This window comes from Mustela putorius, unplaced genomic scaffold (assembly GCF_011764305.1).
Source record: "Mustela putorius furo isolate JIRA1106 unplaced genomic scaffold, ASM1176430v1.1 tig00000127_pilon_pilon_pilon, whole genome shotgun sequence".
Classification (NCBI taxonomy): Eukaryota; Metazoa; Chordata; class Mammalia; order Carnivora; family Mustelidae; genus Mustela; species Mustela putorius.
This window is the reverse complement of record NW_025421288.1, coordinates 8,190,241-8,210,683: the sequence shown is the minus strand read 5'-3', so window position 1 is coordinate 8,210,683 and position 20,443 is coordinate 8,190,241. Positions and strand designations below refer to the sequence as shown.

The 20,443-nt window shown below is 50.2% G+C and overlaps 1 long non-coding RNA gene across 2 annotated transcripts in view; it reads left to right on the top strand.

The window, feature by feature from the left end:
• LOC106003553 overlaps window positions 1-16,473 on the top strand; it is a 48,992-nt gene extending 32,519 nt beyond the window's left edge. The window contains exon 3 of one of the 2 annotated variants that reach the window (XR_006601605.1): window positions 16,442-16,473. This is a non-coding gene — a long non-coding RNA (uncharacterized LOC106003553). The remainder of the gene's footprint in view (window positions 1-16,441) is intronic. The other variant, XR_006601604.1, reaches the window with a different exon arrangement.
• Window positions 16,474-20,443: the final 3,970 nt, after the last annotated feature.

Sequence of the window (20,443 nt, the reverse complement as noted above, 5' to 3'; positions counted from 1 at the left end):
AAGACGCTCTGGGGCCATGTGTCACCACTGGCCATGTTGGCTCTACCCATCGGGCTCATCAATCTGGTCTGAGAGCTGGACTTAGGGGTGCTGTCTTAGTTGGGGCTGCTGCGACACGGTACCATAGACTGGGCGGCTTATTAACACTTGATCTTAGAGAAAAGGCCAAGAAGCCTGGGTGGCTTATTAATGATAGAAACGTATTTCTCGAAGCCCTGGAAGTCTGAGGTCAGGGAGCCAGCATGGTCAGGTTCTGGTTCTCTTCCGGGTTGGGGCCTACCAACTTCTCACTGTGTCCTCACATGGTGGAAAGAGGTGAGGGCATTCTCTGAGGTCCCTTCTATAAGAGCACTAATTCCATCACTAGGGTTCCCCCCTTACTGCTAATCAGCCCCTCCTTCTGAAACCACCAGTGTGTGGGGGGGGGATTTCAGCTGATGGATCCTAGGGGGGCACCAGCATTCATGTTGCAGGTGCTTCTGGGAACTGGTGCCCTGGGCATCCCCAGGGGCATGTTGTGATGGCTGCAGGTTGAATCCCGTTGCAGTCATGTATCAGCTTGGGTAAGGCGGTAACTTCTCTGAGCATCAGTTTTCCCATCTGTAAAATGGGGTAACGTTCCTTATGTTGTTGAGAAGATTGAATGAGCTAGGCAGGCAAACTGCTTTAGCACAGTGCCGGATGCGGAATAAAGGTTAGACTTTATTATTATTAGTCACAGAAAGTGGCAGAGCCCCGAAATGAGGTCTGTATTAATTTGCTCAGGCTACCATAGCAAAATAGACCAAGACAGACCAGGGAGCTTCAACACCAGAAAATCATTCCGTCACAGTTCGGAAGTCCCAGACAAAGGTGTTGGCGGGTTTGCTTTCCTCTGAGGCCTCTGTCGTTGACGGCAGCCTTCCCACCTTGTCCTCATTGGTCCTCCGCACGCACGTGTGTCCCTGAGTCTGTTTGTGGCTGCAAATTTCCTCTTCTTCTGAAGACACCGTCAGACTGGATTAAGACCCACCCTATGGGCTTATTTTAACTTAATCACCTCTTTATAGATCCTGTCTCCAAATAAAGTCACATTTTGAGGTGATGAGGGTTAGGGCTCCACATATGGGTTTAGGGACACAAGTCAGCTTGTAACAAGGGCCGGTCTCTGGGCCAGGATCTCCGAGGATCAGACAGAAGAGGCCCCCCCTATAGGGAGTCTGATGCGAGAGTGGGGCACAAGCTTGCATGGGGGCCACGCTGTGGCTGCCTGGGCGGCCCATCCCTCGGGACTGTGCTGCCAACTGCTGCACATCTAGGGTTATGGTTGATGGCTGGGTTTGCAGGGGGCCCAGCCTGGCCCGTGGGGTTGACATCAGCTCCACAGGTGGCATGAGGAGGTGAGTGTGCAGGATACGGAAGGGAGAGCAGACGGTAGCTCTAGAAGAAACAGGAGGATTGCATCCTTGGCCATTAGGGGGACAAAACAAAGGCAAGTTTGGGGATCCCTGGGCCCCCAGCCCAGCTCTTTTGGGTTCACAAAACTCTTGCTTTCTTTCATTGGGTCAGGAAACCATTTTAAGGAAGACAGTGATGGGTGTTCTGGCCATTTAGGGCCTTCTCCTGGCTCTGGTCCACGCATTTCTTTAGGAAATGCAAATCTGGGCTTTAGCAGACAACCAGGTAGCTGGGGTGTAGGTCCTCAACATCTTGGAGGCTTTCAAGGACAGGCCTAGAGCCCGGCGTGGGAGCAGGTGTGCCAGTCCACTAACTTTCAACCCCAGGATGAGCTCGTGAAGGTCACTTGTCAAGCGCCCTCTTTTCCCCTTCCCATTCTTCTCTTCCATGAGGGTCCTCCTGAGCTACTTTGTGGACTTCCCCAACATCCGGGAAGATCTGTCCCTGCTTGGGTTCCTGGACTCAGCATCTCTTTACCTGCCATTCAGCTTTGATTTTTGGCAGAAGGCGGGGGTCCCAAGGATGGCATCCTGGCTCTTATTGCTGGAGTGAGGGTGGGCAGTACATGCTGTTGCCACGAACATTCCAGCTCCCTCACCTTGATCTCAAGGCTGTCTTTTCAGCCTTTTATTCACATCAGTTAGCTAAATGGTTTGGGGATTTGATAGTCTTTCTGTTCATAGTCATTCTGAGGGTGCTAGAAATGGAAGAGGGCATTCTTTTCAAACCCTTGAGCTGTGTCAGAATTAACTTAGAGTTTCTGACTGAGCCCATGGCAGAATGTATTTAGACACAGTCCTTTTATGGGGAGATGTGTTCCTGGGACAGAACCCCCAAATCCAGACTAGAATTCAAACTATATCTCCTACTTAGAGGGTCTCCTCAAGCCAGCCCTCCTTCTAGGGGAGCCAAAACACTCTGGAGAACTTGCTCAGCTCCTATGGACACCAGGTTGTAACCTTCTTGGAAGATAGTCGTGAAGTGCCAAATGCAAGTTCTGGGTTCAAATCCTGGCTCTGCTGTTGACGAGTTGGGTCTTCTGGGGTGTTTCTGAGTCTTAGTTTCCTCATTTCTGAGTCATGCGTGATACATATGAAGTACTCAAAAAATCATAGCTGATTTTATTCTTTCTTTAAAAAAAATTCTTTGAGAGAGAGCGAATGAGTAGGGGGAGGGGAAGAGGGAAGGGAGAAGCCGACTCCCCACTGAGCAAGGAAGCTGACCTGGGGCATGATCCCAGGACCCTGAGATCACAACCTGAGCCAAAGGCAGACGCTTAACTGACTGAGCCACCCAGGCGTCCCCTGATTTTATTCTTATTGTTATCATGAATTCAACTTCCTCAGCCCAAATGGTGTTGGGTATAGTGGTTTCCCCTGGAGTGAGGATAAGGTGGAAGAAATAACCCTGGAGCCACGCTGGTCCTCAGGGAAGCTGATGAGTGACAAGTTGGACAAGAGTGATAACAGCCAGCTGGAAGATTCTGCTCGGGGGAAGAACAACCTCAATTGTGGGAGAAAGCCAAGACAGGTTTAAAATATCTGAAGTACGCCTTCTGACATGTCAAGATAATGCTGTTTACCCTTCTGGAAATGCAGCACCTAGCTATGGATTTGGTTCAGAGATGGGATGCTCCTGGGACATCTGACTTTGTTTCGGGGAGCAGAGGGCCATAGGATCCTCCTATTATCCTTGCAAAACTTGCAGAAACCCCTCTTGCAACTTCACGGGTTCCCTTGTGTGAGCCCAGGAAGAGCTCAGACTCAGGGGACAAGGGTTGAGGAAGACACTTCCTGGCTTCGATCTCCATCACCCCCTCAGTTGGGAAGTTTTAGACAGAAGTCAAATAAAACCATGGAAGTGCTTGTCTGCCTTCTCCACCCTCCAAGTGAAAGCAGCTGGTAAGAAACTACAGGAATTCAACCGATCCTCCTAATCCACTGTCACGTGGGATCAGAGCTCCTTCTTGCAGACAGTGCAATGGCACAGGCTCTGGGGCATGGTGGGTAGAATCCCAGGCTCCAGAGTGGGGGGTGCCTCCAGGTCTGGGTCCCCACTTACAAGCTGTTCTTCTTTTCTTTTGAAATTAATTTATTTAGTTGAGAAAGAGAGATAGGCAGGCAGGACAGAGGGAGAGGGAGAGAATCTCAAGCAGACTCCCTCCTGAGCGTGGACCCTGATGTGGGGCTCGTTCTCATGACCCTGAGATCATGACCTGAGCTGAAATCGAGAGTCTGATGCTTAAGAGACTGTTCTTAAATAGCCTCACAAGCTGTTCTTAAATAGCCTCTGCCTCCCCCTTGCTGAAAAGGGGGTGATAGTAACCATGCACATCATAGTTGTGTTGTACAGATACAATGAGACTATAGATGTGAAATCCTGGGCATGTAGGAAGCAGTGTTATCTCTTACTGTGATTACTCTCTTTGGGATGGGATATGTGATTTGCCGGTAGGCTTCTTGGGAATATTTTGCTAATTGTCATGAAGTACTATCTGTCCTTTGAGACCATTATTATTTTGAGACTAAAGGCTTTTGGTCTTCTAGAGGCCTCTTCTTCTTCTTCTTTTTTTGTTTAAGGATTTTAATTTTAAGTAATCTCTACACTCAATGTGTCTTGAACTCCCAACCCCAAGATCAAGAGTCGCATGCCCCACCGATGGCCAGCCAGGTGCCCCTTGAGAGTCTTCTTAGTAAGCAGTCATTCGAAGCATTCCAGCAATTGGCCTTCCAGGTGGCTTGCTGGGCAAGGACCTGGGATGGGCACAGGGTGAGCGTCCGGGGTTGCAGAGGGACCCGGAAGAACACTGGACCAGATGACAACCGTTCTCTGACCCGACCTTTTGCCCTGGGCTGCATTCCCCAAACCACCCGTGGTATTTGAACTGAAGTCTCGCCCCCAGGATTGTTCTGAAGTCTTGGTGGAGAAGAGATGAGTTGAGACCCGTCCTTGGCATGTGGAGGTGATACCGCTGGCCCACAGATAGAAGGGCTGGCTGAGATGCCGGCCCTTCCTGGAATCCTGAACTGATCTCTCCACCAACCTTCCCATGACTGTTTTTTGAAAATGTCATGAGTTTTTGATACTTACTTCAGTCAGCATCTGCTGAATGGCTGCTGCTGTGCGAGGCCCCCAGAATGCAAATAGGTGAGAGAGATCCCAGTCTGTAAGTCCAGCGAGGCGAGGGCTGGGGGCTCTTGGAGCTCCCTGCTGACAACTTCTTGTCCCCTCCCTGCTGGAGAAGGGCCAGGAGGGCGTTCTCCTCCTGCAGGCAGCAAAAGCAGAGGCTCCGAGGAGGTGTAACAATGCGGTTCATTCAGGAAGTGAGTGGCCTCAGATGGAGGAGCAGGTCGCGTGGGCGGGTCAGAGTGCCACCTGGGAGTCCTTATCTTTGGGGAGTGGGAGCCACTGGAGGCTTTTAATATGGGGAAATGACACCAGCTGGCTTTTGTTTTTCTTAGTTATCACAGTGATGGGTATTGAACATTTCTTGTGATAGGCATTAACTAAAGGCTTTACCAAGTTCTCTTTTTCTTTTTCAAGATTTATTTATTTTAGAGAGCGAGTGGGCAGGCAAGTGAGTGGTGGGGAGGGGCAGAGGGAGAGGGAGAGAATCCTGAGGCAGTCTCCCTGCTGAGTGTGGAGCCCAACGTGGGGCTTGATCCCAGGACTCCTGAGATCATGACCTGAGCCAAAATCAAGGGCCTGCTGCTTAACCAACTGAGCCCCCTAGACATCCCCCAGGTTATCCTATTTAAGCTTCTTACAGAGGAGGCTGGGAGAGCCCATGGAGCCCAATCGTGTAGCGGCAGATGAACCTCCGTCTCTCCAACAACCAAAGTCCTTGCTATCCACGGCTCCTCCATCTCCCTGCACCTCAGAACCCCGTCTAGAACGTCTCCCTCATGGGGTTGTTTTATGAACTTGGGGGGGGGATACTTGGGCACTTGGTACAGTGCCTGGCACCCAACAAACGTTAGTCACTGTTATTTTTAGCATTGTTGTTGTCATCTGTTGTAGAGAGTGGTTGCTGGTGTGCCAGGTGTTGGGTACCTTGAAGTTTGAAACCACATGAGCTGGTGGGAGTAAACTGTGCTAATAAACCAATCCTGCCAGAGCAGGGTGCTGACTAGGGTGCACGGCAGGAGTCTGCCTGCACCCACCCCAGTTGCTGTGGTTTCCGACTTGGGCACCTCGTTCTCTCTGTCCTGGGTGCCTCTCCAGCTCTGGTCTGGGTGACCCCATTCTCACAGCTCCTTCTCTGATGCTTCCTGCTGCACCCTCTGGTTTCAGTTTTGCTACAGCTGAGCGGAGGCTCACCCCACCGGTGGCAGAATGGTGGATGCACTGGAGGGACCAAAGTCCAGGAGGCTGTTGAAAGTGTCCAGGGGAGACAAGGTCAAGGCTGGAAGGGCACAATCATGGGAATGGAGAGAGAAGACAGCTTTTGGGATATTTTGGATTTAAACTGATAAGATGTGGCATTCTGACATCACAAGGAGAAGACAAAGGGAGATGTGAAAAATAAATAATATCTCTCACTTCAGTGGCCTGAGGACCCTAGTGTTTCCCTTTCTGTGCTTCCTTCAGTGGATCTTATCCATTCCTATGGCTTTTAATACATTTCTAGGATGACAATCTAGACAAATTCCCAATTCCCTGAGCTTCAGCCTTGAGTACCTAGCTGTCTCTTGCTCTCTTCACTTGGATGAAGTCCATCTCCAAAACAGAACTCCAAAAATGATTTGTCTGCCTTACCCCTAAACCTGCTTCTCCATTTCAATCAATGGTACAACTCTTCCTTGTGTTGAAGCTAGAAAATATGGGGATCACCCTTGATGCCTCCCGCTTCCTTACCGCTGGGCTCCCCCTCATCGGCTAGTTCCCTAATTGCTTCCTCGGAAATACATCACAAGGGAAACACGTCACCATCTGCACTGCCGCTGTCCAGGGCCAAGCCACCCCCATCTCTCACTGAGGTGACTGTGAGTCCACACTGCCTCCCCTCTTCTACTTTGGCTCCAAATTCCAGCCACGGTGATCTTGTAGGAGCACAGATTCCACTGGACTGTTTCATCTTCCCTCATGAATTCCAGCTGCACTTAGCATAGCAACCACCACCTTCCAGGGACTTCCAAAGTCCTACACAGATCTCAGCTTCATCAGACTCCCCCCTTCCCTTCACTCTTCTCCATCCTCACTGGTTTCCTGGCAGTCCCCATAACATGCCGTGTCTTTCCTTCCTGGGGCACTCAGCCATGGTTCATGCTGTTCCCACTGTCTGGGATGCAGTGCCCCATCACTGCCATCGCTTTTCCTTCTCACCCTTCAAACTCCAGCCTAAATGCTCCCCCTTGGGTCACTGCCTACAGCCTGAGGAAGTAACACATCTTTCTCAACATCCTCTTTAGTTTATCTTCATTCAGAGCATGGACTGATCACCAGCTGAGATCTGTTACCTGTTCATCTTGTGTATTGTTTGTCTCCCCCACCTAGAGTGTCAACTCTATGAGGCTAGCCAGGCATATAGAAGACATTTGTTGAGTTAGTAGCCAGTGGATGAAGAGGGAACACACCGAGGCAGCACGGAGGGCCAGGAGAACCCCGATATTCAAGGGGTGAGCAGAGGGGCTGTCAAAGGGTCATGGAGACTTGAGAATGAGGGACAGGAGAGAAGTGTCAGTAACCAAGAGGGGAAGGACATTGGTTGGGGATGCTACTGGCTCCAGGTCATGGCAAACCTGTCCCATGGTGATGAAGACAAGAGATGATTCTTCTCGTAGTCAAAATGTTTGGTGGCAATGCTCTGGGCCAGTGTTGCTCAGGTGCTCTTAGCCTTCCCTCAGCCTCAAGCATCACATCGTCACACAACTGAGTTCAAAGACAGGAAACCAGGAGCAGGGTGGGGCAGACATCCTCCTCACATGTTTCTCTCTTCTTGGTGGGGGGTGAGATGGTGAGAGTGCTGCCCCCAGAAGACTCCAACAGGTGTTCCTCCATATTCCACTGGTTAGAAAGGACACATGCCTGCCCTTGGACCAGGGACTGGGCCCACCTTGCTGAAATACAAGAATCACTTTCCTGTCTTTGAACAAAGTTGGGATTGTGCCAGCTAAGGAGAAGGGGAATGGCTTTTGAGTAAGCGATGCACCGTCCTTGCTCTAGGCACATTGCACAAGGAAGCATTTTTTCTGTTGGTCACATAGGATGGGTATAGAGCGGAGGCTGCTGGAGTTGCTGCCCGTAGACTGTGTGTGGCTCTTGAGAGAGTAGTTCCCATAAAGTGGTTGGGCCGGGCTGTCCACTACAAGCTTACGAATTAGTGGGAGAGATTTAGGAGAGGAAGGTAGATGACCAGGAAATTTGATGTTGAAGGTAAGAGGAGAGATGGGGCAATCTCTGGCCGCAAGAGGCAGATGCAAAGAGATCTTTCCAGTTTGGGGCAGACTTGAAGATGTTTACTGGATGAGCCAAAGAAGCCAGCAGGAGAGAGGGGGAAGCAGGATGGGGTAGTTGAGTCCCTCGCCTTGAAAGAGGCATGGGGATGGGCTGAAGTGCACCAGACGGGTGGCTATTACTGGACAGGGTGGGGAGGCTTTTCTGGAGACTCAGATGCCTTCTGAGATGGGAGAAGGGTCGCAGGATGGTGAAGGTGCCCAGGGATGAAGATTCCCCTCCCTTTCCTTTGTGTGACAATGGGCTCATGCAGAGAGTGAATGGGTGACCTTGACCTTTCCAAAGGTTAGAACATTTGTTTTAACATTCTGATATAACAGACTAACAACAACAACAACAAAACCACCCCAGGTCCATCTGCGTGGCTGCACTCCCAAAGTCCAAGGACAAAGACTGATCCTTGGGTTTTCTTGTTTCAGCGGAACAGAGCCTCTCAGCACATGGTCAGGGGCGTGGCTGTTATACTGTCTAGAGCATGCAGGACACTTAACAGACAGCAAGAGCTTCCAGATCCTGCCGCCGATGGGCAACAAGGTGGAGGGGTGCATGCCCTGAATTGGTCAGAGAGGACTTGGGTCCTAGGTCCAGATGCACCACTTACAAGCTGGGTTTTGCTGTTATCCTCCAGGCCTGTGACCTCATCTGCAGGGGGCTGGGCTGTTGACAGCTCCACTCCTCTCTCCTCTGCCCACAGCTTTAAAAATGTGGATGCTCCTTACTGGGAGCTAGGGGAGGGCCTTCCTGCCCCCTCCACATCCCTGTCTGGGGAGTTTTGACTCTGCTCAGTACCCCTTGGAACAGGACAGTGTTTTCTTTCACCATTAACCCTGGTCCCTCACTTCTGGCATCTTCTCCCCTTTGTTTTGGGGAATGATGGCATAAGGCCCAGCTAGTGGGATAGGGAGCCAAACCTTTCTCCTCTATTTATTCAGATCGTAGCTATGGATGCAGCAAAAAGCAAACAGAAGTTTGACTAGATATATGGGCTCAATATTCCACAACATTCAAAGCCGGTGCCTACTTACGTAGGAGGCATAAAACACAACATTATGTTAAAATGAATAATGGCCCCAACAGAAAAAAAGAGGTTATTTTTTAAGAAAAAATACTTAGGAGGCATGTTCAGATGCTAAGTTGGTCAGATTGTCTTCTTCTCAAGGGCTTGTTAATGTCCATCCACACCCTGTGCTATCTCTCGGGGTGAGAGTTCTAAAGGGGACATGTCTTCTCTTAGGTCACCCTGTTTAGCTGGCATGTGGGGTTGGACGTTGACCTCAGGAGGGTTCTGTGCATGTCTCATGGCTTCGCTGGGGGATTCCGATGTTGGTAAGGAGTGGGGGGGCTGGGATCCTGGAGTCCCATCAAAGCTACTGCAGTCAGATCAGTCCTGCTCATCTCTGCATCGCTTGGACTCCACTTCCTCATGACCAAAACGTGACTAATGATAGTTTTGCCCTCATGGGGTGGCTATGGGGATTCGATGAGTTTACACTTGGGCAGTGTCTAGGAAAGTGCCCGGATGGAATCAGTTACTCAACCCACCATCACAGAGGGCCGGCAACTTGTCCGTTACACCTTGTGGGAAGGAAACCCCAGGTGCATCTCTGCCCTCACGGAGTCAGCATCTAGCTGAAGAAAGAACATGGACCTTGTAGAAATGGATAGAGAACCAGAGCAGCCTCCAAGACCAGCCCTTCCCGGTGGCACGGAGGACTTCCTGGAGGGCCAGCAGCTGCTGGGTGGGGCGCGCCGTCAGCCGGCCCTGCTTCATCTCCTGGCCGCCAAAGCCGGGAGAAAGGAGAATCTGGTATTCATTGTGTGGTTGTTTCTAATTTCCTTCTGCTTTCGAGATCCTCTTCTGAGGGAGAACAATGCCCTGAACAAGGTTCGGGCTTCCTTGTCCAGGCACCCGCCCAGCTGTGGGGGTGGGGGTGCCGGAGAGAATGCAATGGCCGGCACTCCAAGGGCAGATGGCGTTTGACTCCTGTCCTCTGAGAGCGCTGGGGACGGGCGGGATTGGTGGCTGGTTCGAATCCCAGCCTATTGTTTGCTGTTATATCCCTGGGGCTTTGAGCAACTCCCTCCATCTCATTTATGAGTGTTATTTATAAACTGTCCCTGTTTGCCGAGGAAGGACAGTCTTTCCTGTACTGCCAGCTACAGGTACTGATACAGGAAAGTTCATCTGAGGCTGGACCTCCCATGGCACCTAGATTCTAGAGCCACTAGGTTGCGCCATGTTCTCCCGCCACCATAACCCCGGCAGGAGGAAGTGGTGCTGGGTCCTTGACAGCATGGCTCTGGCCAGGGCCAGCGCCCGGACCAGTACGGGAGGGATCCTCAGAGGGCCTTGGGCTGGGCATTTCCCCAGCCCATGTCTTGTAAGTCTGATGGGAGCAGAAGGCCCAGGACTGGGACCAAGGAAAGGGCATGATTTCCATACCCCTTTCTGTCTTCATACTTGTCCTCTTGTTTGTGGGGGTGAGCTTGGTGCTGGCGAGAAGTCATCGAAGATGGTTCAGGAAGGCATCCTGCTGCTTGACCTGAGGCTACCGGCTCCATGTCAGCATCTTCAATGTGGGAGAATGACAGTGTCTCCTTCAGAGGCTGGGTGAGGACAGACCCAATTCATGTATGTATAAGGTGTTCAGAACAGGGTCTAGGGTCTAGTAAGTGCTCAGTAGGGGTTAATAGCCACCATAACTTGGGAGGCTCCAGCCTTAACTTGGGGGCTGCCCTGGGGATCCCATCACCTGCCTGTTTGGTGACAGGGCCAGAACAGACCTGATCTCCAGGCTCCCTCCGGCTCTCCACCCACCTCTGTTCCTCTCCAACTCCTCCGCTCCGACAGGTGCACCCAGGTGGTATGTCCGTCATTTCCCTCACAATGACAGAATTAAAACTAAGATGTGGTCATGGCGTTAGTCACCTCAAAACACTCCCGTTGGCATGGGTGGTCATCGGTGCCCACTGGAGGCTCTGGAACGGACTCTCAGGGATCAACGCTCCCATGCACACGCGGGGGGCTTGTCCGATCCCAGTCTGCTGTTCGATCTGAGCAGCCCTGGTTGTTTCTGGAACAGGACCTGTGGCTTGGAGGGAGAAAGTTGCTGTGGGAAGCAGTCCCAGGTTCCCTGGTGGGACTGGAAATTCTGCCTCCAGCCCTGGAATTTTGACTTCCTGTTTGGCCTGGCTTTGTTCCCCCACATATTTGGCTGTGGTGTATCCTCTCCCTCCCCCTCTCGGGATCCGTTTCCTCATCTGTAAAATGAGGGGGTTGCACTAGATCGTATCTAAGGCTCTCTTCAGCTTGAAAAAGCTATGATTTGCCTCCCACCCTCTTGCTGTTCCCTCAGGCCTCTTGATTGACAGAGGAAGGTGGGAAGGAAATGGGCGGACCCAGAAGAGCTGTGCGTCCTACAGCGTAAGGGGCGGGCCCCGTAGCACAGGAGTTTCTAGCCCCAAATATCTATGACAAGGGAGGCTGGGAAACCTTGCATTAAAGGAGAGGGGTTGAAGGGAGGAAAGAGCAAAGACATTGTAAGTGCCCTAGAAATGACAAGTGGGTAGAAGAATGATGATAAAAGGGCAAATCCAGGGTGTGGGGGGGAAACATGTGTGGGCAAAAGTTTTATAAAGGGGAGCAGCGAGCGTGCTAGGATGGGAAGAATGTGTCTGCCCAGTGATCCCAGTTAGGGTGTCGGAGTAAGCCGCTGGGCTGAGAGTGTAAACAGTCCTGAGGGGGACTGATATCCTCCCCAAATGTCCCTGCTCCTTTCTGGCTCATTTTGGAAGACGTGTTCCCCAGCACCCCCAAATTAGGGTCTCTGGAATTCCAGAAGTATAGCCAGTCTGCAGGGGTCCTCTTTGATGCTCTAGGTTGGCTTTAGGATGACAGACTGGTGGGTCCCAAGACAGGCAGTCATTGTCCTGTGAGCAACACCAGGCAAACCAGTCATGGTGAGGTTTTCTTTCTTTCTTTTTGTAAAATTAAATTTATTTATTTATTTATTTGACAGACAGAGATCACAAGTAGGCAGAGAGGCAGGCAGAGAGAAAGGAGGAAGCAGGCTTTCCGCTGAGCAGAGAGACGATGTGGGCCTGGGATCATGACCTGAGCCGAAGGCAGAGGCTTTAACCCCCTGAGCCACCCAGGTGCCCCATGGTGAGGTTTTCTGTTCGAACTTCGCTCCTTATTGAAAAAGCTGCTAATCTCCAACTCCAGAGGAAGATACAGGGAAAACGAGATTAAAGGAAATTAACATAGAGTGGATGTCTTCATGACCTTGGGGGTGGACAAGATTTTCTAAAACAACACCGAAAGCACTGACTATAGAAGAGAAACTGGTAAATTGAGCTTTATCGGAAGTATAACTCAACAAAAAGCACCATTCAAAACATGAAAAGGCAAGCCTCTGTCTCAGAAGAAATCTGCAATACATACATTCGACCAAGTGTTCACTTTCAGGATCTATGAAGAACCATCATAAATCAATAAGAAGGGGACCTGGGTGGCTCAGTGGGTTAAGCGTCTGCCTTGGGCTCAGGTAGTGATCTCAGGGTCCTGGGATCGAGCCCTGCATCAGGCTCCCTGTTCAGCAGTGAATCTGCTTGTCCCTCTCCCTCTGCTTCTTCCCTTCCCCCTGCTTGGTTTTCTCTGTCTCTCACTCTCTCTCAAATAAATAAATAAGTAAATAAATAAAATCTGTAAAAAGTCCTTAAAATAAATCAGTAAGCAAAAGATGATGACACAATAGAAATTGGGCAAAAGACTTAATATTCACAAGAGATCGGGGCACCTGGGTGGCTCAGGGGGTTAAAGCCTCTGCCTCGGCTCAGGTCATGATCCCAGGGTCCTGGGATCGAGTCCCCCATCGGTCTCTCCGCTGCTTCGTCCTCTCTCTCTCTACCTGCCCCTCTGCCTACTTGTGATCTCTGTCTATCAAATAAATAAATAAAATCTTAAAAAAAAAATACTCACAAGAGATCATATCCAGATGGCCAAAGGTGCTCGACAACTTTACTCATGAGGAAGATGCACGTTAAAATTAACCATGAGGACATAGCACTACACACCCACCAGAGCGGCTAGAATGAAAAAGTGACAAGACCAGGGGTCACTGGTGATACAGAGCCACTGGAACTAGCATACATCGCTGTGTGGACCGTAGAAATGTACAATCCCGTAGGAAACTTGTTTGGTAGTTTCTGTTCAAGTTAAAGATACGCCTACTCCTTCACTCAGTCATTCCTCTCCGGGTATATGTATCTAAGAGATACGACCACACAGAGATATGTACAAGAATGTTCAAAAGCATTGTCTCCAAACTTGAAGTTCCCATCAACGGCAGGTTGAAGCAGTAAACAAACGGTGGCATATTCCTACAGTAGAGTATGACATGGGAGTGAAAGATGACATGTTATAGGATTTCATTACTATGAAGGTCGAGAAGAGGCAAAGCTGACATAGGAGAGGTCAAATCTTAGTTCTGTCTGGTGAGGCAATGGACTGAGAGGGCACATGAGAGAACTTTTTGGGGTGCTAGAAATGTTCTGTGTCTGGACTGGGGTGGTGTTTATATAAGTGCATATATGTAAATGATGATCAGGCTGTCCATTTATGCATTTTATTCTATCTCAAGGATTTATTTATGTATTTGAGAGGGTGAGGGGGTGGGGGGTGCTGGGAGGGTGGGAAGGCACAGAGGGAGAGGGAGAGAAATCCTCAAGCAGACCCCCTGCTGAGGGCCCCCGGGCTTGATCGCAAGGTCCTGAGACCATGACCTGAGCTGAAATCAAGAGCTCAGCAGACTGAGCCACACAGACTCCCCAATTATTTTATTTTATTTTAGTTAATTTAATTTTATTTTATTATTTTATGTTATTTTAATAGCACTTAGTTAATGTATAGTGTCATATTAGTTTCAGGGGTACAATAGTGTAATGCAATCCTTCCATACATCCCTCTGTGCTCCTCACACCAGGTGCACTCCTGTGTGCTTGACCGTGTATGTGGTAGACTTTGATTGAAGAACATGAAAAGAAATGCAGATTCCTATGTCCAAGGGAAGTAGTGACAACAGTAATTTACTGAACACTCAATGTATGCTAGGTGTTTTATATAGATTATTTCATTGACTTCATCCAAACCACCCTGTCAGCTAGGTATTATTCTCATTTTAAAGAAGATGAAACTGGAACTTCAGAAGGTAAATAGCTTGCAGAGCCTCACCGCTGCGAAACAGAAGAACTGGAACCTGGGCACCGCAATCTCTGTTCTTGCTACTTGGCTTGGGATCTTAGGGTGATGTAGGTGCTGCATCAAAGCTTCCCCTCCAAGCATCAAAGCCTTTGATACCATTAAAAAAAATGAAAAGCTTTATTTATTTGTATTCGAAAGAGAGAGAGCGAGCGACAGCAAGAGAGAGGGTATGGGGGGAGGGGCAGAGGGAGAGGGAGAAAGAGAATCTCAAGCAGATGCCATGCTGAACGTGGAGCCTGATGCAGGGCTCGATCTCACGACCCCAGGATCACGACCTGAGCTGAAACCAAGAGACGGATGCTCAACTGTCTGAGCCACCCAGGCACCCTGATACCATTTAAAAAAAAATTTTTTTTTTTTTTAAAGATTATTTATTTATTTATTTGACAGACAGAGATCACAAGTAGACAGAGAGGCAGGCAGAGATAGAGGAGGAAGCAGGTTCCCTGCTGAGCAGAGAGCCCGATTCGGGGCTCGATCCCAGGACCCTGGGATCATGACCTGAGCCAAAGGCAGAGGCTTTAACCCACTGAGCCACATAGGCGCCCACCCTGATAGCATTTTTAAAGAAAACATCGTCATGTCTCCTGACATTCCAGAATTAAATCCCTCTACTGTCTTAAAAAAGAAAGAAAAAAACCCCCGGCATTGAATGGGGAAACTTTCCATGAATTTGTTCTAATTGGGAGAAGAACCTGTGGTTTCCTACCCGCCCTGCTCATCCTAACTGTTCCGTGTTGTAAATTTTCTGAGGAGAAAGCATTGGCTACAGAAGTCAATACTGGAAGCCAAGCTTGAGCTCCAGTTCACTCCTCTTAAACCGGGAGGCTCTCAGGAAGTTATTTAGCTTCTCAAAGCCTTTGTTTCCTTGTCTGTGAAGAGGGGACTTGGTACCTACCTTATAGTTTCACCGCAAGGGTTGAATGAGGTCATACCTAAGAAGCCCTCAGCCCAGCAGCAGGGTCATAGCAAGTGCTCAGTAAAGGGTAGTATAGAGATGTCGGAGCTGGGGCACCTGGGTGGCTCAGTCATTAAGCGTCTGCCTTCGGCTCAGGTCATGATCCCAGGGTCCTGGGTTCGAGTCCCGCACTGAACTCCCTGCTCGGCAGGAAGCCTCTTTCTCCCTCTCCCATCCCCCTGCTTGTGTTCCCTCTCTCTCTGTCTCTCTCTCTCTGTCAGATACGTAAATAAAATCTTAAAAAAAATGTTGGAGCTGATACTGAGTTGGTTCCACCCAGGGCTCTTAAAGCTTAGCACCTTTCTCCTTCAAACAGTTCAGCACACATATTAAAAAAAAGTTACGGGAATGATTTCTCTAGAGTGGAGACACTTCGGGTGGGGCAGAGTCTCAGTGCTTTAGTTAGAGGTTGGGGGGGGAGGTCCCTTTCAGCTAGACTGGTATGACAGAGGTATTAGCTGGGTAGGACTTTCAGAAATGGATAAGATCTTGTCACAGAGAAGGGACCAGGAAGGTGAGGGAGGGAGGGGTACCTCGAGCGCAGGGGGTGCGTCTGGAGTGGTTAAGCCGACCGGTTTGGAGGGCGCCAAAGATTTATGTAGGAACTACTGGAAGATAAGCTTAGAAGGGAAGACTGGCTCCGGATGAGGTCCCACTAAGGATGCTGGACTCCGTCTGCAGGAGGAGGAGTCACTGACCATGGTTGAGCAGGGAGGGGGTAAGATGAATCCAGGGTGGGCAGACCCACATGGGGGGGGTCAAAGAAACTGGGCCAGGAAGCCAGCGAGGAGAGAAAAAATGCAGGGTCCGGTGGGAAGGATTTCGGTGTGATCTGGGGAGCGTGGGGGAGGACTCCTGAAGTCTTGGAGTCAATTTCTTGAGTTTACAAAGCAGAGAGAAAGTCTGTGTGGAGATGGTCATGAAAGGGATTTCGTCAAGGCTAAGACTGGAGGGGGCGCCTCATCCCTTCCTGGGTCCTCCCCTTCAGTCTGCTATTGGCATGTCCTCAAGAGCACCGTCTCCTCTTCCGGTTTTGGGCTTGCGCGGGGCACCCTAAGAACAGACACAGGCTCTCTACAAACATCCTTTCCATCCTCACAGCCTAGGAACCGCACAGAGGGTGGTGTTTCAAGACCAAAACAGATCCAACAGCAGAGCAGTGTCCAGACCTATCCTCCGCAAGACAAGACTTTGTTTAGATGCTGTACCAAGGGGTTCTCAGGGATCTTCTCTCAGCCGGCGCAAAGCTAACGAGAGGTCTCCCCGTTTTATGGAGAGATGCAAACGGTGTTTTGAATAAAATTCCCTTTGTTATTGTTGTTTTACAGGGCTGTAGCAGCGGCCAGGAAGAAAACCGCCCCCTCTGAAAGTTGTTTTGGTGACTGTTCTTTGGAGCATTGTTCTAAAAATGGGAAATTACATACTGCCGGGCCAAAGGAAACAAACACCTGCAGTTAAAGGCATACCTTCCTCGAGGTGGCTTTTAGAGCCCAGCCCGTTCTGGGTGTAGGGCTGCCGCAGGAGTTCCACTTGGTGCATCTCTTCTTTTCTACGGGGATCGGGCGTGGGCTTATATTTGTAACCAGGGTGGGCTTGGGCAACTACCGGGCTCTGGTGATTGTCTTTTACTCCTTCATCCAATAAACATCTATCGAGCATCTCTGCTGGGTCTGTGTTGGTTTTCACTACTCCCTTCCCTGGCACCAAAGTTCAGGAGAGTGGGCCACGTGGGTGGCTCAGTGGGTTCCAGCTCTTGATTTCAACTCTGGTCATGAAGTCAGGGTGGTGAGGTCGAACCCCGTGTTGGGCTCCGAGCTGGTCGAGGAGCCTGCTCAAGATTCTCTCCCTCTCCTTCTACCCCTCCCCCATTCTCTCTCTCTCCCTCTCTAAAACAAGCAAGCAAACAAACAAATAGAAATGTTTAAAAAAAGGGTGTACCTGGGTGGCTCAGTGGGTTAAGCCTCTGCCTTTGGGTTGGGTTGTGATCTCGGGGTCCTGGGATGGAGCCCCGCATTGGGCTCTCTGTTCAATGGGGATCCTGCTTCCCCCTTTTTTCTGCCTGTTGCTCTGCCTACTTGTGATCTCTCTCTCTCTGTCAAATAAATAAATAAAACCTTTAAAAAATGTTAAAAAAAATCACAGGTAAAGTTGGCTTCCAGTCACCACTTGTCATTTTCAGAAGTCAATGCATGACTTCTGCCTCCCTATATTGGGGAACCAGACGGAGCCCCAGCACCTTCTCTTCCTCCTCTCTCTTTCCTCTTTATTCAACTACAAAAATAAAAATGTTATTTTTTAACACGTCACTCAATATGTTTCTTTAAGTGTATGATTTTTCACGGTTTCCCGTTATGGGGCTACATACAGAAGTTCTCGTTCTGTGCTGTGAGACATCAAAAGGTAATTTTTTGGTTATCTGGTTAATTGTTAACACTTATCAACCTTGCTATCATTGCAAAATAATCAGGTCTTGAAACTCATCAAGGGTGAAATGAATACATTTCAGGTCGATTTGTGGTTTAGGGAGAATCCAGCTGTATAAGCTGATCTCATCTTTGTTGGGAGCAAGAAAGACAGGAGCAAGGGGGAAACAGCGAATGTCCAACTTTTTGGAATGCGTTGACTTTGGTTAGAACTTCCTGCCCAGGAACATGTGCCTTCCTTCAAGGGGTTGGCCAGAGAGTGAGGGCAGATCTTTCTTGGGAGTCAGGGTTATCTCTCTGGGGACCACTTGGTGACTGATGTGGTCCTGCCTGGAAGAAGAGAGATGGGGATAAAAAGGGTGTGTAACGTTTCGTTTACTGTCTTGGTTTCCACTTTGGTCTCAACTTGTTCACCAGAGGCTCAAAAGTAGGACGCTGTGCTGGATTCGTCTTTGAGGGCTTCCTCACCAGCCCCCACCCCCAGCCTCGGCCCCTTTTGCTTACTCAGATTTTCTTTTTTAAGATTTTATTTATTTATTTACTTATTTGACAGAGACACACACACACACAGAGATCATAAGTAGCCAGAGAGGTAGGCAGAGAGAGAGGGGGAAACAGCTCCCCACTGAGCAGAGAGCCTGATGCAGGGCTCGATCCCAGGACCCCAAGACCATGACCTGAGCTGAAGACAGAGGTTTAACCCACTGAGCCACCCAGGTGCCCTGCTTACCTGGATTTTCTAACTTTTCTTCAATGACTGGCAAGATAACACAAATTTAGAACACATCCTTGTGGGGCTCATGTTCGAGAGGAAAGCAGATAAAAGGGAACATGCTCCAGGGAGATAAGTTTGCCACAGAGCCTAGATGAGGCGTGTTGGTGGTAGGGAGAGCCCCCGGGGCTCTTGGGGCTGCCGGGGCAGGGTGGGAAGAGCCCAACAGCTGAGTCTTGAAGGAACTACAAATTTTGCTAGATGTAGCAGATAAATAGACAGGATGCCCAGTTAGTTACATTTGAATTTGAGATCAGAGATGGATTTTTTTTTTTTAAGTGTAGCTGTATCCCACATAGTGCACGGATCATGAAGGGTGGAGTGTGGGTCTTCAGGTGACTTTGACAAGAGGGGGTCCTTCCGTCCGTGGGAACTTCCTGCAAAGGTGTGGAGATGTGGACAGCAGGGACGTGTTGCCTCTTTCGGGTGTAAACCTGTGTGTCTCACAGTAACACAGGTAAGTGCCCCCTGAGGAAGGCGGTCTGCCCACCGGGAGGATCCTCTGTCCTGCGCTGGTGGCATCTGATTTCCTGTCTGCTCGCCCTTCCTTCCATCTGTCTGTCTTCCATAGACCACACACTTGGGGCTCTCTGGGGGAACAGATGAGCAGTGGGACCTCAGTCTTCGTCACCAGAGAACCTGTGTGAGGGGACATCTTGCAGAGGAGTTTGCACACTAAGCCTCCAGACCTGTAGCTGCCGCCGGATCACCTTTATTTTTAAAGGTTTTATTTATTTAAGAGAGAGAGTTGGGGAGGGGCAGAGAGAAGGGAGAGGGGAGGGAAAGAATCTCAGACAGATCCTGTGCTGAGTGCAGAGCCCGAGAAGCGAGGCTCAGTGCCACCACCTGAGATCATGACATGAGCAGAAACCAAGAGTTGGACACCCAACCGCCTGCGCCACCCGCGAGGTCCCAGGAGCCCATTTATTAATCTGCTGTGAGGAAAGTCTAGTAGACTAGACGAGCATATTCTCCCCTGGAGGGAGAAATCCTGGAGGTTGGTGGGTGAGCACCGACTCGGTCTGTAGGGCCTGGCTGAGGGGACACCCAGTCAAGGCTCCCGGCCAATGGATGCTGTGGTGCTTCTCCTTCCTGCTCAAGACCACCTCATCTCTCGGGCACTGTCCAGCCCTCCTCTCCGGCATGCCAGCCCTTTCTGTTGGATCAGCGGGGGTACAGGTTCGGTTTCCGCTTACTCGATGCCACCCAGGTTCTTCACGTGACTCCCGCAGCTCCCTGGCGGAGCGCGGGATGTAGCAGCAATCTTCTCTCTTCATTAGGGGTGCTCTCTTGGTTCATCCCCGCAGACGGCTCACTACATCCCCGGTCTGGGAATTCTCCAGCCTCATTTGGAGGGCAGCCTTATTCCCAAGCCTCGTCCACTGCTTGTACCCCCAGGGTAGGTGGGGGAAGCAGAAGCCTTGGAGGCCAGAGCCGCAGGCAGGGCCCGTCTCCGAGGAGGGCCTGCGGTGCCGGGTGAGGAGTCTTTATCCTACAGGAGATCGGTAGCCCAGAAGGATTTTAAACAAAAGCCTGGCATTTCTGTTTGATTTCTGGCAGTCATGGGTAGAGTATTGTGGAAGGGGAGCACGACTGGCATTTCAGAGACGATTTCGGGGCTGAATAATGACTCCCAAAGAGGCCCACGTCGGAATCCCCAGAACCTGTGCCTATGTTAGGTTCCATGGCAAAGGAGCCCCAGGAAGGGGACAAGGTCAAGTGACACTGAAGACACGGACTTAGAGACTGATTGGACACATGGGGTTGGGGTGGGAGCCCGAAGACCCTTCTCCCGCCCAGTACTCGGAGGCTCGCTTCTCATCTCATCTGTCCCGCCCGGCAGCCCCTGACTGAGCCTCCCCCCTGTCCCAGGGTTGAGGAAATACCTCTCGGGCCACTAAAACCACGGGAGGGAATCCTAAAGGACACGCCGTAGTTACGAGCATCTCAGTTAACACAGGATGGTCGGGCACCGCAGACCCACAACCACAGACACGTTGAGTTAGTAACTAGACTTTTGTGAAGGGCCATGAATCTCTTCATTTGGTGGGGAACAGATCTAAGTTCCAAACCCCGACACTGGCTACTGTGCATGAATCTATTTTTAGATTTTTTTTTCTTTGCGTGCACTATAG